The sequence below is a fragment of the Macaca nemestrina genome, chromosome 1, assembly GCF_043159975.1.
Source record: "Macaca nemestrina isolate mMacNem1 chromosome 1, mMacNem.hap1, whole genome shotgun sequence".
Classification (NCBI taxonomy): Eukaryota; Metazoa; Chordata; class Mammalia; order Primates; family Cercopithecidae; genus Macaca; species Macaca nemestrina.
In genome coordinates this window covers 64,408,896-64,423,447 of record NC_092125.1, presented here as the reverse complement: position 1 = coordinate 64,423,447, position 14,552 = coordinate 64,408,896, and the positions used below count along the sequence as shown (strand labels likewise).

Here is a 14,552-nt window from a genome sequence, read left to right as displayed (position 1 = left end):
TTGAATGTGCTCCACTTCCTCTGTGAAGCTGAGAACAAAAATGTCTAGATTTTTTTTTTTCCCAATAGCACTGCTCTGAGAAAGGTGACAATTCCCAACTGCAGAAGCTCCTCGGTCAAGGTGACTCTTGAGAGTCCCAAAGTTCTTAACCCACAGAGACTGACAATGTACAATATATAGAAGCAGAAAACTGAGCATAGGAAAAAGGGTACATTATAAACTACATTCTGGCAGCAGTTTCCTCAGTTAAGTCGTTGATCATCTTGAAGGGCTAAATTAAAACCCAACATTAATCAGGCAGTAGGTGTAAAAAACATCTTATTTACCAAAATAGAAAAAGGAGGAAGAAAAATAAGACATGTAAAGTGTTTGAGATCAAATTACATTGTAAGGGAAGCTGCAATATTTGGGAGACCAAGACCTAGACAGATTCATCAGCTGAGTTGGAAATCATTTGATGTGACCTTGGACTAATTATTTAACTTCTGTGCCTCTGTCTCCCATCCGTGCCTGAGTCTCCCTTCAATGTGAAGGAGAACAAATGATTTCAGCCCCCTCCTACCTTAACAGGGATGTTATGAGGCTGAGATCATGTCTCTGGTAGCTCCAGGGGTTCCCTGCAGAAAGGCACTCCACAAACAGAGGACACTGTCTTTAGTAGGATAATTAAGGATCAGGCTGCTCTTAGAAACACCCCCACAGTATGGAGGCTCCCTCTCCCTGGCATCATTTGGCTTCAGAGTTGGGCAACAAAATATGCCTAAATAACATGACAAACTCAGGGTTTGGGGCCAGCATCTTGACAAATACTGTCAGGAGCCCTAGATGTGAATCCATTCTCACATATATAACTATATTCAAGTGTTTAATAAACATTTAGTAATGCTTTTAAGTCACCAGTATCTTCACAGAAATGACCATACTATTGCCCATCTATTAGAAGAGATGGTGTTCAAGGTATGAAGTAGCAGAAGGTTTGTGATCATGAACCCCTGGGCAAGTTAAGATCCTCAATTTCCACCTCTATAGGTGGAAGTATAGGCCTAACAATACTAAGGATTAAAAGTGAAATGCTGCTGGCGCAGCCCTGGGCTCACAAAAGCAGCAAAACAAGCACTAAAGCCCTCCTCCCTCCCACAGTTCTGCTCAATAAATAACAAGTGCTGTTAATTCTTTAATTGTGGATCCGAGGAAAATGAAACAGGGTTCATCCATAAACATCTTATCTGCCTTGATTCGCCTGTAACTCCTTGACTGGAGCAGAGTAAACAAGCTGAACTTTAATTAGGATCATAACATCGAAAAGATCCTAGGTAAGCCAGGCTCATAAACTCCAGACAATTGGGAGGAGACTGGTTTTTAATGGACTGCTCCATACCTGGCTTAGTCAGTGACAGAAGCAGACCCAGTCCTTTGTCCCAGCTTCCCAAAGAAATCCATTAGCCAGGCCCACATAGCTTCAGTTCGGATGTGGGGTCAGAGGCTTCTATTCCGGTGATTGTGGTCTAAGAATAGAACTCCCAAACACAAGGCAAATGGATTCACAAGAATTGTGTTCATCTACTATCCACGTTACCATCTGAGGACTATTTAAAGCACAAGGCCAGAAAGCCCCTCTCTGAATGGGAGGACCAACAAGGGGAAACAGGCAGGGCATGTTTTTAATATAGTTCTGCTACAACTTGCAAATATAGTGCAACTTGTAGAACCCCAGTCTGGATGCCAGGATCTTGAGATACACATCCATCCCCAACAGCTCAGATATCTCACTTGGCTACCTGTCAACCATTGAGCAAGGAATGTCAAGTCCATTTGACAAATGGGCAAGTGGGAAGCATGGAAGGACAGATTTACACAGTGCTAAGTCCACTGCTAATAACAGAAACAGCTAAAGCTGATTGTGTGCTTCTACATGCCAGGCCCTTACTAGACATGTCACCTTCACTCACTCTAACTTCACAACCTCCCTATAAGATAGCTAGTTATTTTGTGCACATTTAGCAACAAGAACACTGAGGTTCTGGGAGATAAAGCAATTTACTCTCATGATAAAACTTACATGTGGCACAGCTAGGATTTGAACCCAGTTCTTTCTAACACTAGCACTTATTTGGGGGTTTGTTTGTACCATGCTGCTTCTCTTGGTTTCTTTCTGCTAACTGCTAACTTAAAAATGCAAGGAACCTATAATCCAAAACCATACTCTAAGCATTAAATCTCATAACTTGTAACTTATGTCAACGATTTGGTGAGCAAAGAGAATTAAGTAGTCCAGGGCCAACAGCAGAGTCTTCAGGGACAGACACCAGATCACAACTCCAATTAGGGGGACTAAACAGATAAATTCCACATCAAAGGAACCTTTACTAGGAAAAAATCACGTGACCTTCAGCCTCTGATACGCCTTCATCTCATCATTTCTCCTGTCCTGACACCCCTACACTTCAACTAGCTTCAAATATTCTGTATCCACACCAAAGACTGATTCAGCACTTTGCAATCACAAACCCAAAGGCAAGTTCCCTGCGACTGCATCAGTATGAAGATTTTATTTTGCAAAGCTACTTCCCTGACCAGCCTCCCTGCTGCAGACCTCTTCAAATTTCCCAGATTAAGAACACATTCGAAGTGACAACTCCAGGCCTTACCACGTTCAACAAACTGGTCACAATGTGTCAGATGAAGGGCAAGATCAATTCTCTGGGTGTCTTGCATCTACATCTCTTACAGAAAGTTACCATCATCAAAATCTTTAGCATCACTCAAATCATCAACAATAGTTAAAAGAAAAATAACACACACACACACACACACACAAATTAGTAGCAAAGATAAGCCAGTACAAGTAAGCGTGACACAGTCCAAACCAAGCTGGGCACATTCTCACAATCCCTTGGAAATGACTTTACCTGAAGGCTATGTGACTCATTTAACTCGGCACTAAGATGGAAAGGTCTAGGGCTCTACAGAAGTCCCTGGTAGGGAAGTGACTGAGGCCTGTGCTGGAGAAGGACGTGCCGTGTCGCTGGGTTCTGGGCCTGGGTGGTCGGTGGGTGGGATGGAGGCAACCTTGGAGCAGCACTTGGAAGACACAATGAAGAATCCCTCCATTGTTGGAGTCCTGTACAAGATTCACAAGGACTTAATCTGGGTTGCCGTGGGACCCTGTCAGACGAGCATGCTGGAGTGGTATCTGTTCTAGCCCAGCAAGCAGCTAAGCTAACCTCTGACCCCACTGATATTCCTGTGGTGTGTCTAGAATCAGATAAATGGGAACATTATTATCCAGAAACATGATGGCATCACAGTGGCAGTGCACAAAATGGCCTCTTGACGCCTCATATCTGTTCTTCAGCAGCCTATCACAGGAACTCGATCCTACCTATGTTAATTACCTTATAGAACTACTAAAGTTCCAGTAGTTAGGCCATTCATTTAATGTGCATTGGGCACTTTTCTATTTATTTAAGAGTCAGTTGCTTTCTAATGTTCTATGGACCAACTATCAAGATATGAGTAAGAAAGGATCATGTTTTGAAGCAGCAGGTCCAAGTCACTTTGTATATAGAATTTTGCTATATTCAATAAATCTGTCTGGAGGAAAAAAAAAGAAGTCCCTGGTAGGAAAACTTCATGCTTTTCCAAGCCAGGTCTCCAGGGCCTGGCTCTGACATGGTTACCACTTCCACAGAGAAGTTGACAACAACTGGTCACATTCTTTTCTCTACCCTATTCCTCCCCATCAGGTGAAGACAGCTAACTGCTATGTATCTTATCTAAGGAGGCTAACTTGCAGCAATGATGTGGCATGACAAATGAGAAGTATAGGGATCTTGAATAGTCAAAGTACACAGTTAACATGAAAAAGAACAGGCTGTTCACCAAGTTAACAGTTTTCAAGTCCACAGCCAGTATTTTCCCCATATTCATTTCTCATAAATCTATATCAAATCAGGAGAGATGGTAGAAATGAGGCTCTAAGTTTCCATGCACCAATCTTAAGGGAAAAAAAAATTGTCTTTTCTTCTAAGAGGGGCGCCCTAGCTATAACCTCTTTTGAGGTGGTTGAATGCGCTTGGTGTTCTGAGTAAAAAAGAAAAAAAAAAATTTTTTTTCCCTATTTAGAGAAATGGAGAAATTAAATGGTTTATATACTGACCCGATTTCTTTCATAGAGTTCGCTTGGAGGTAATACCACAATTTCAGGCCCTCTTTGAAGAAATACCATCTCATGTTGGGTTCTAATTAAAGATATGCTGTTTTGCCAGGCACGGTGGCTCACACCTGTAATCCCAGCACTTTGGGAGGTCGAGGCGGGTGGATCACCTGAGGTCAGGAGTTTGAGACCAGCCTGGCCAACCTGGTGAAACCCCGTCTCTACTAAAAATACAGAAATTAGCTGGGCATGGTGCAGTTGCCTGTAATCCCAGCTACTCGGGAGGCTGAGGCAGGAAAATCACTTGAACCTGGGAGGCAGAGGTTGCAGTGAGCTGAGATTGCACTATTGCACTCCAGCCTGGGTGATGGAGCATGACTCCATCTTAAAAAAAAAAAAAGTTTTAAAACATTAACCTGTAAGTTGTCCATATTAAATAATAAGCATTTAGGGTAGGGGCTGGATGTATAATACTAAGTCAAGGAAGTTCAAAATACAGATCATTCAGTAACAGTGGTAGTGACAAAAGAGATCCTGGCTAATGCTACCACCATCCTAATCCTGTGGGAAAATGCCACCTGGAAACATTTCTATCAACCACACCATCAGATAGGGAAGCTGAGTAATTGGTCCAATTGCCAGACATTGACATATTCAAATCAATTAATCAGTAGTCACCAAGTGACTAAAAAATGGACGACACTCCACTGTGTGCTACAGTATACATCAGGCATTTCTAGTCCTAGTCCTGCTCTTTAACTTTCAAGGGCAAATCAGGTTCAACCTTAATGTGAAAAAATAAACAATAAATCAGAGAGCATTTATTATAAATTGCCAAAGAAGGTTTAGTCCAGTCAGCCAAGTTACCCCACTATTTCTCAAATGCTAAACCCACTCAGAATGAGAGGAGCTGCTCCATCAACCAAATAGATCCAGATTGTCTCTACAGAAGAAGCAGCACAGCTGAGAAGCCCACTGATCAAGACTACATCTGCCCTTTCTCTCTAGATTCCTTAGAAAAGAGAGCCACCCCCTCCTCCATCTCAGTCTGAGATGCACCAAGGATGAAACTTTCTACAAAAGAGGAAGGTCTGAAGGACACTAGCAACTGTCATGAGTTTCCCTATGACTCGAAGCCTCTTGGCTCTAGCATAGGGCAGCCGTAGTCCACATTCAGAAGCATCTTGTTTCCTGTTCTCTAGGTTAGAGCCCCAGCTAAGAATAGCACCCCATTCATGCTGCTGTGTACACATCCTTTTCACTTGCTATTTTCTCTCACACACACATGAAGCCTGGGTCTTGTACATTCTCCAAGGTAAATGCAAATATTTATAAATGGGCACAGAGCAGCAGTTTTATTCCCTGTCCAGTCTACAAAAAGGCACTACCTAGAAGAATTCCACGCCAGAGCTGAGTGACACTGGAATAACTGGGCCACAGGCTCCCTCTCTGAAGTTCCAAATAGAGACTCACACTCAGAAATAGTAACCTAGTGGAAATACATATAGGATGCCCAGTACCTGTGCAGAACTTCACCTCTGTACATGACCTAAACTTAAAGAAAACCAGAAGTTTGTAAAATTGATCTCTTTTTATTATATGAAATCATGTGAAATTATCAACAAAATGGTAATGTCATATGATTTAACCTAATAGAATCCTAAAAAGCAAATCAAGCATTTAGTTAACAAACAAAAAGGCAAAATCCATTGTTTCACAGGTGGCTCCACTATGGAACACCTTGTAAGACAGGCCTAGCATTATTAAGAAACATCTATTCGCTTGTGGTTCCATGTCTATATCCATATTTGTTCCTGGCCCTCAAGAGACATGGTACAGGCAAGTGAACAGGCAAATACCACACAGTATGGAAACTACTACTCTACAGAGAAGTGCAAAATAAGAACCCTATATATAACTCAATTATAACATTTCTCAATGACACTGAATTTTGCCTGGTTGTTTGTATGTGAGCCTCACTAGTGAGATGATGCACGCTCAGAGGCAGGAACCCTATTTATTTGTCTTTAAATCCCCAGCATACAGCACAGTTCTTGCACACAGTCAATGCTAAATGATGTTTTCCCAAAGACTCAATGACTTAGAGGCCAAGTAGCCTCTGTAAAAATGAGGTGAGTAGTGACATTTCCATTAATAACTTTCAGGCTTTTATATTTTAGACCAGACTATTAATTACAGCACTGGAAAGAGAATAACAGACTCCTGATTACAGAACTACAAAGAAAAGCAGCCAGGGGGTGGCGGTGGGGAGACTATACTTTATAATCAAAATAAATCTGAAAATACAGACAAAAGTCTGCCTCTAACTGGGAGTATGACAGCATCTTTTTGTCTCTCAATTTAATCTCTTTTTATTTCAACTGATTTTCCTTACAAGTACAATAGAACCGTCAACTGCAAAAGGTGTAAAGGCGTTCTGCGAACAAAAGCAAAGGGGACAAACCCAACCACCACAGCTCAGGTGTGAAGGGTACCATGTGTCTTTTGGAAAAGAGTGTCCCCAGCACTTTGGGAGGCTGAGGCGGGTGGATCACGAGGTCAGGAGATTGAGACTATCCTGGCTAACATGGTGAAACCCCGTCTCTACTAAAAATACAGAAAACTAGCCGGGCGTGGTGGCGGGCACCTGTAGTCTCAGCTACTTGGGAGGCTGAGGCGGGAGAATGGCGTGAACCCGGGAGGCGGAGCTTGCAGTGAGCCGAGATCACGCCACTGCACTCCAGCCTGGGAGACACAGCGAGACTCCGTCTCAAAAAAAAAAAAAAAAAAAAAAAAAAGGAGTGTCCACCGGGGGATGGGGGGAGATGGGCACTATGCCCTCTAGGAACTAGGATGCCCTTTATGAGTTCAAAAAAAGCCAAAAAAATAAAATAAAATTCATATAGATACCAAGATAGGTAATTAAATGTTGAATTAAAGGGTCAACACGAGAGCAGAGATTAGGCTGACTGCCAGGTGGTCAGAGTTGAAAGAGATAAAACACACATACACACAAACACACACGCAAACTCCTCCCAGAGTTAAAAAATAATAATAATAAAAAAGTCATTTGGGTCACCTTTTAAACCCATAGAGCAATCATTTCTAAAAGAAACAGCAGGTACAAAATTAACCTCAAGAAAAACTGTCATCTTTCAAAGCTGAATATTCTGATGCAGGTTCAAGAAGTCTTGCCCTCCCATCAAATAACCAAAGCTTTGGGAAAGGGCAGCACAGAGCTCTCCCTAATATGAAATTTTTTATCTATACATTAACTTCTAAAGAGACACTGACCCAAGCACCATACTGTTTGGAAGTAGAAGTCTTTATCCTAATGAATTGATCTCATCAATTTAGCTGCACATTTGATCCCAAGACCCTTTGTGGACCTGATAACCCTGGGGAGGCCCTTAAGTGAAGCTGTCCCTAGGGTGGCCCACTTCATCACAGTGACCAGCAGACAGGAAAGGGCCATTGGGGAGATTCTTATTTTATTATGTAAGTCAGAGGAAGTCACGTTTAGCTCCTCTGCTCTATTGCAGCATCCTTATTTCTACCGGGTACAACAAGCAGATGTAGAAAAGGAAGTCTGTCTGCATAAATGAAAACAAAAGGGCTAGCCACTCCCATCTGATGGTAGGTGGTCCTCCACAAGTACCTAACTACAAACACCCACAGTTAAGTTTCTCTCTCTTCTTCTCTCTCAAACCCATTTCTTTTGTTTTTTAGGAGTTTTGTTGTTGTTGTTGTTGTTGTTAGCTTGTTTTTGAGACAGGGTCTTGCTCTCTTACCCAGGCCAGAGTATAGAGGCATGATCACAGCTCACCGTAGCCTCCAACTCCCGGGCTTAGGTGATCCTCCTGCCTCAGCCTCCCAAGTAGCTGGGACCACAGGTGGGCACCACCAAGTCCAGCTAATTTTTAAATTATTTGTAGAGATGGGGTCTCCTTATGTTGCCCAGGCTGGTCTCAAACTCCTGGGCTCAAGCAATCCACCCACCTCAGCCTCCCAAAGTGGTGGGATTATAGGTGTGAGCCACAGTGCCAACCCAAACTCATTTCAATTTACTTCCAAGGAATGGAAGAAGTGCAAAGGTCAGGTTCAGCAGCCCTATGGGAAAAGCATAGGCTTTAGAGGCAGACTTTGGGATCCTGGATCCCAGTTCCTAGGACCTGTGTGACCATGAGCACGTATCTTAATTTCTGAGCCTTAGTTTCCTCACCTCTGAAAAGAGGACAATAATATCCACCTCACTAAGATGGTGTGGGATAGTTGCTATGTTTGTTTTGTTTTTGTTTTTAAGCCTCTAAGACCAGAGGTTTTGTGAGTGCCGGATGACTTCATTTCTAACTCAGGCAAGCAGAAACCGGATATGAAACTGAAGAAGACTGACATCCACATATGGCCTAGGCATGAACAAATTCTGCTTGCTTGCATGCATGCATGGCTAGGATGCTAGCATTTCAAGGAGCCAGCTCCATGAGTTTATAGTCAAACTGGAGAACCATTCTATAGTGATGAGTACAGCACATTTCCACAGACATGCTCAACAGCTCTGCAAAATTCTCTCCCTAGTCTAGAATTCCTGAGTTGGCCAACTCTACACAGTTGTTCTGAATAAAACCCAAAGACTGCCAAGACCAGTCAAGGTCTTTTTTTTTTTTTTTTTTTTTTTTTTGAGACGTTGTCTCTGTTGCCAGGCTGGAATGCAATGGGGCAATCTCAGTTCATTGCAACTTCTGCCTCCTGGGTTCAAGCAGCTCTCCTGCCTCAGCCTCCTGAGTAGCTGGGATTACAGGCACGCACCACCACGCCCAGCTAATTTTTTTGTATTTTTAGTACAGACGGAGTTTCACCATGTTGGTCAGGCTAGTTTCAAACTCCTGACCTCGTGATCCACCCGCCTTGGCCTCCCAAAGTGCTGGGATTACAGGCGTGAGCCACCATGCCCGGCCCAATGTCTTTCTTTTTAAGGAACATAAAGTAACTCGAAAAACACCCAGAGAATTCATTCTAACATGAAATCAGTCTTGCTAATAAAGTTACTCCCTCTATCAAAATCTATACTCTTCTCAAGATATCTGTCAAAAATTGTAACTGCCGCAGACATACGGAAAAACTGGCCACACAGCAGCATAAACTCCCTCTGGCTAAAAAGTACATCAAAAGTCTTTTCATTTGGCTGAGAGCAGCGGCTCATGCCTATAATTCCCAGCACTTTGGGAGGCTGAGGCAGATGGATCACCTGAGGTTGGGAGTTCAGGACTAGCCTGGTCAACACGGTGAAACCCCCTCTCTACTAAAAATACAAAAATTAGCCCAGCATGGTGGCGCATGCCTGTAGTCCCAGCTACTCGGGAGGCTGAGGCACAAGAGCTGCTTGAACCCTGGAGGCGGAGGCTGCGGTGAGCCAAGATCACGCCACTGCATTCCAGCCTGGGTGACAGAGCAAGACTCCGTCTCAAAAAAGAAAGAAAAAAAATCTTTTCATTTAACTTCCAGGTCAGGGTGTCTTTATATCAATTTAATGCCAACCACAATACTAGCTACTGCTCTTCTTTGGGGAAGGGGAACTAAAGAAGGTGGCCTCCAACTGCTTTCTCTTTCCCTGTGCTGCTGCCTCCTTCCAACCTACAAAAAAGGGAAGAGTCTGACATTCAGAATTAACCTTGCAAAGAGATTCTGTTTGCTAGCCCACAGGCATTTTGTTTGTTTGATTTGTTTTTCTGCTGTTGTCACTGCTGTCACCTTCCTGACCAAGAGGCCCACAGACTAGCACTTTTTTAGATTCATTTCTGGCAGTGAGTGGATTTGTAAAGATTGCATTTGTAGTATCTGCTGGGTCCCAAAAGTGTGGAAGGACAAAAGACCATAGCCTTCTTTTAAATTCAGCTCAGAACCAACCCCATGCCTCAGCTGGAAAAATTACTTCCATTAACATTGCTCCCAAATGGAGCCCTTCCACCCTCTGCCCAGCTTCCAGCCCAGGCCCTGAGACCCACACTGCTGTTTGTTTTGGCACCTGCAAGCAGCTTGTTCACAAGCATCCAGACTACAGAGCAAGAGGAGTTTCAGAAGGGCCCTCCAAAAAGGGAGTGGCCTGGGAAGAAAGTGACAGGCAGGGTCTAATGTCCCACAGTAGCTTGTTTTCACTGCCACTTTGGCTTTACCTACCATGGCCAGAAGCTATTCAAACACTCTGCCCAATGCCCAGTCACAGGATCCTATTAAGTCTCTGGAATCAACAGAGTACCTACCCTGGTTCCCAGAAAGCCAAAAGCAAGTGTCAGTTTCTCCCTCTAGGCAGTCTCTAGATGTAAGGGTTCCTTTCACCCCGCCTAGAAGGGCCCCCAACCCTGAAAATAAGCAGCAACACTATGAAAACAAACTACCCATTTCTCAACTGTTCAAAGATTAGACCTTGTACCACCTCCTTGCTGGCTCCCAAAGAGTCCTCATCTAAAAATGGAAATAATAACACAACATGCCTTGCTGTGTCTTCTGAAGACCTCTGAAGGGCTGTGGATATGAACTAAGATAACATACACTTAGCATACTGCCTGGCACATAGTAAGCAATCGATAAATATTACTTAGTATTGATATGATTTTTATTATTCTAAGAATGAGTTTTAGTTATTATTAAAAGAGTAATCTTCCTAAAAGATATATTGTTCCAATCCAAGCCTAAAAGCTCCACAGTCAATTTTCAGTTTCTCATGCAAACACAAGGAACCAGTATTGCAAAAATCCTAAACAATAGATACTCTATAGGTTCTCATTTGGATTTTGAGTACATTATGTAATACACACATATATCCATCTATTCAATAAAGAGCTGTTTGGCACCAACAAATATATAGCACTGAACTAAGTATATGTGTGTATGGTACATGATACATGAATATATACATACATGTACACATATAATTAAAAGATACATTCATATATATATATATATATATCTAGTTAGTACTTCTGAGCACCTACTATAGGCCAGACACTATATCAGGAGACACTGGAGATACACAGATAAGTAAGAGAAGGGCCCTGCCATCCAAAAGCTTAGAGTCTAATAGAAGAATTATGATAACAGGTGCTAAGATAAAATTCCCATAGCAATCAGTGGATGCAAAAAGGAGAGAAATATACAGGTGATACTTTCTTAACTGACTTGCCAACTTATGTGACATACTTCAACTACTCTTCAAAATAAACTGGCTAAGTTGCATAGCACACTGGAGGCTGATTGTGTATTACTCACATTTACTCCCACCAGCCAGGTTGGCTGCTTCAGGGTCAGTAGTTAGTTCATAATAGGTATACTTGTTATTTTAATTACATATTAAATTATTATATAAAACAAACCAGTGAAATGTCAGTGTAAAAAAAGATATTCCTATGAAAAAGAGGTTGAATACTTGGAAAAAACTTGAAGGCAAGTTGGTTAAAAAAAAAATGCTGCTGAATTAGATATGGGCAAGACAACAGTAAAAGGTTGTAGCAGCGGAGCTTAAAAATCTGGAAGAATTCTGTCCTTCATTTCTCAAATGTATTTAAGAACTTGGTTCACTTAAACTGAAACTGGAAATCACAGATCAAATGTTAAATGTATAATTTATGAAAGAAAGTCAACAGAACTCTACTTGAAGGACCCATACTTTAAGAAAAAGTCCTGGCCCACATAAAAAGATTTGTGAATATGTGTACATTTACTTTTTTTTTTTTCCTGAGACAGGGTCTCACTCTGTCGCCCAGGCTGGAGTGCAGTGGTGTGATCTCGGCTCACTGCAACCTTTGCCTCCCAGGTTCAAGTGATTCTCGTGCCTCAGCCTCCCGAGTAGCTGGGATTACGGGCACCCGGCACCCGCCTGGCTAAGTTTTGTATTTAGATGGGGTTCAACATGTTGGCCAGTCTGTCATTTACATATTTTTAAATTAAAATAAAATGCTAACTGGATGATGACATGTGCCTGTAATCTCAGCTACTCAGGAGGCTGAGACTGTAGGATGGTTTGAGCCCAGGAGTTAGAGACCAGCTGGGGCAATAACAGAGAGATCCTGTCTCAAAATAATTAAAATAAATAAAATGCTAGAGAATTGTTTTGTCTTCATTTTTAAAGACTCTCTGTTTTAACTGACTTTTGGAATTAACTGGCCAATTACTAGTCCAATTGCCCCAAATAAGAAGGTGTTTCCAGTATACCTGCCTATTTCTCAGGTTGATAACAAAATGAGTTTATATTCACGTAGCCCAATCCAACCAGGTAGCAGAAAAGGCTGCCCTGGGATTTTATAAAATAGACCTGTTAAATACTTCTCAAGTAGATCAAGTGCAGGTGGAATACTAAATTTTAGCCGTATTTCAAAAGACTGAGATGCTAATGCCCGTGAACATGAGGTATACACTAACTACTCATGGCCTGAAGCACAGACCAAAAGGTGAAGGATGTCCCAAATACCACCTCAGTTTTGGTCACAGGTCTGGATACAACTTATTGGTTGATCCAAGCAACTGATGTTCCAACTTGACATGCGATGCTATCTCTGGAAAAAACAATGTCACAGGTGTTGAGAAAAGGTACAAGTACCAACTATCAAAAAGGAGTAAGATCCCTTCCCAAGACCCCTTTATAGTCAGTCTAATACCTTTTGGTTTATTTGCCTAGAATGCTGGACTTCTATACCACACAACAAGATTCCACACACTGACAACATCATTAGCTTCTCACCCGTGTTCTGCCATCGAGATGCAGTCGGTCAAGAGAAGCAGCAGAGTCTCACGTCAAGAGAGGTCTGCAGCAGCAGAAAGACAAGTAAAAAGGGAGACTTCAGTGGAATTTGAGTCACCTGACATTAGTCTTAGATATTTAAAATACAGAGAATCCCACTGATGGAGGAGAGAAAAATAACCTTTTTTTTTTTCTTTAAAGACAGGCATTGGTATGAGTGAAAGGAAAAGAACTGGGGAAGCCTTTGTATATGGAGAGCTCAGTTTATTTTTATTCTCTGCCAATAGAGGCAAGGTAATTCTATAAGCATCACTTAACTTTCTCACTAGAAACAAAATAGAGTAAGTCGTTAATGCCTCGCACTCTAAACTTCCAACTCCAGAATCACTTGGTTTTTCCCCAAAAATTAAATTGATTTTTACAGAATGGTACCCAAATGTGTGATTTCAAAGGCAGATCCCAAAACTGATGGGATCCTCAATGAGAGGATGAGGAGGCATTCTCAGTTTCAACTTCAACTTATTTTCTTCATTAGGGGTAGTCCTAGATGACTTCAAAAATCCCTCTCCTTCCCAAACTCTATGATTTCAAAGAAACGAAAGGAAATGAGTTTCAACTATAGCTGTCAAATTTTAAGTCAGGTATCAGCGAGAAATTCCTAATTTGAAAGCTGTCAATCAATGAAACAGGTTTCAAAATAGGTTGTGGAATCTTCTTCCCCAGAGACAGCTAAATATAGGCTAGGCAGCCATCTGTCTTGGTGGGATACAGCCCTTCCAGGAGGCCAGCATCAGAACAAAACCCTTTTTCCCTCCCTCCCAGGGAGGCCAAGAATAAGAAGTGATTAAGGGCTATGAAGAATAAAGGAAGGAGACAGCAGCCCAACCAGGCCCAGGTAAAGCTGTGGGCTAGGCGGCTGAGATTTCCTGTAGAAAAGGAAGATACAAGCTGCAAAGAGGAATATACAAGGGGAAAAAGACAGGGAATAACCACAGGGCTGTGAGCTCTTTGAGGACGGCTGCGCCAATCTGCTTCCCAGCTGCAGCAGCTCAGTTTGGTCCTGGGGACTGGGAGCTCAGCCACAGCTCCTTGGGGAGGGTATTATTCCCCTTCCTAGCTCCCAAACCCATTTATACATGAAGCCTAAGTGGAAAATGGGAACTGTCAAATAAATCCAAGATTTTCCCAGGTGACCAGCAGCATCCATGAAATAGCTCCATAAAGTCTTCCTTTAAAATACATTGTCTTTTTTTGTTCCTTGCCACCTTCCTTGGCCATCTATAATCTTACCCATTTCCTGCAGTTCTTAACATTTCTTTCATTACTGTGGAAAGTTCTCTTGGGGCATAAAAACGAATAAAACCTTCATGGACCTTTGGAAACTTAACTCCAATGGGAAATGGAAGATACGGCATTGCTATGGACTGTCACCTCTGCAAAAGTGGGACTGTCCTGCTTTGCAGACATGAGCAGCTCTCTGTCCCCATCTCTGTATTAACACTTCAGATATACACACTTGGGGCTTTCAACTAAGTCTTTGTTTCTGCTACTGTGTCTCCTGAAGAATACTGGAGTCAGCCATGCAGCACTGTCACATGAGGATTCAGGTACCCAGCTTTGCTGGTAGATAAAACACAGAAAGCCCACTATTTTCTAAGCTCCCCA

At 42.3% G+C, this 14,552-nt stretch overlaps 1 protein-coding gene and 1 pseudogene across 7 annotated transcripts in view; one reads left to right on the top strand and one right to left on the bottom strand.

The window, feature by feature from the left end:
* The window catches only part of LOC105484840 (SLIT-ROBO Rho GTPase activating protein 2), a 250,229-nt gene that overhangs the window by 204,312 nt on the left and 31,365 nt on the right, over positions 1-14,552 (bottom strand). The window lies entirely within an intron of this gene.
* On the top strand, positions 3,025-3,613 carry LOC139358450 (ragulator complex protein LAMTOR5 pseudogene; annotated as a pseudogene).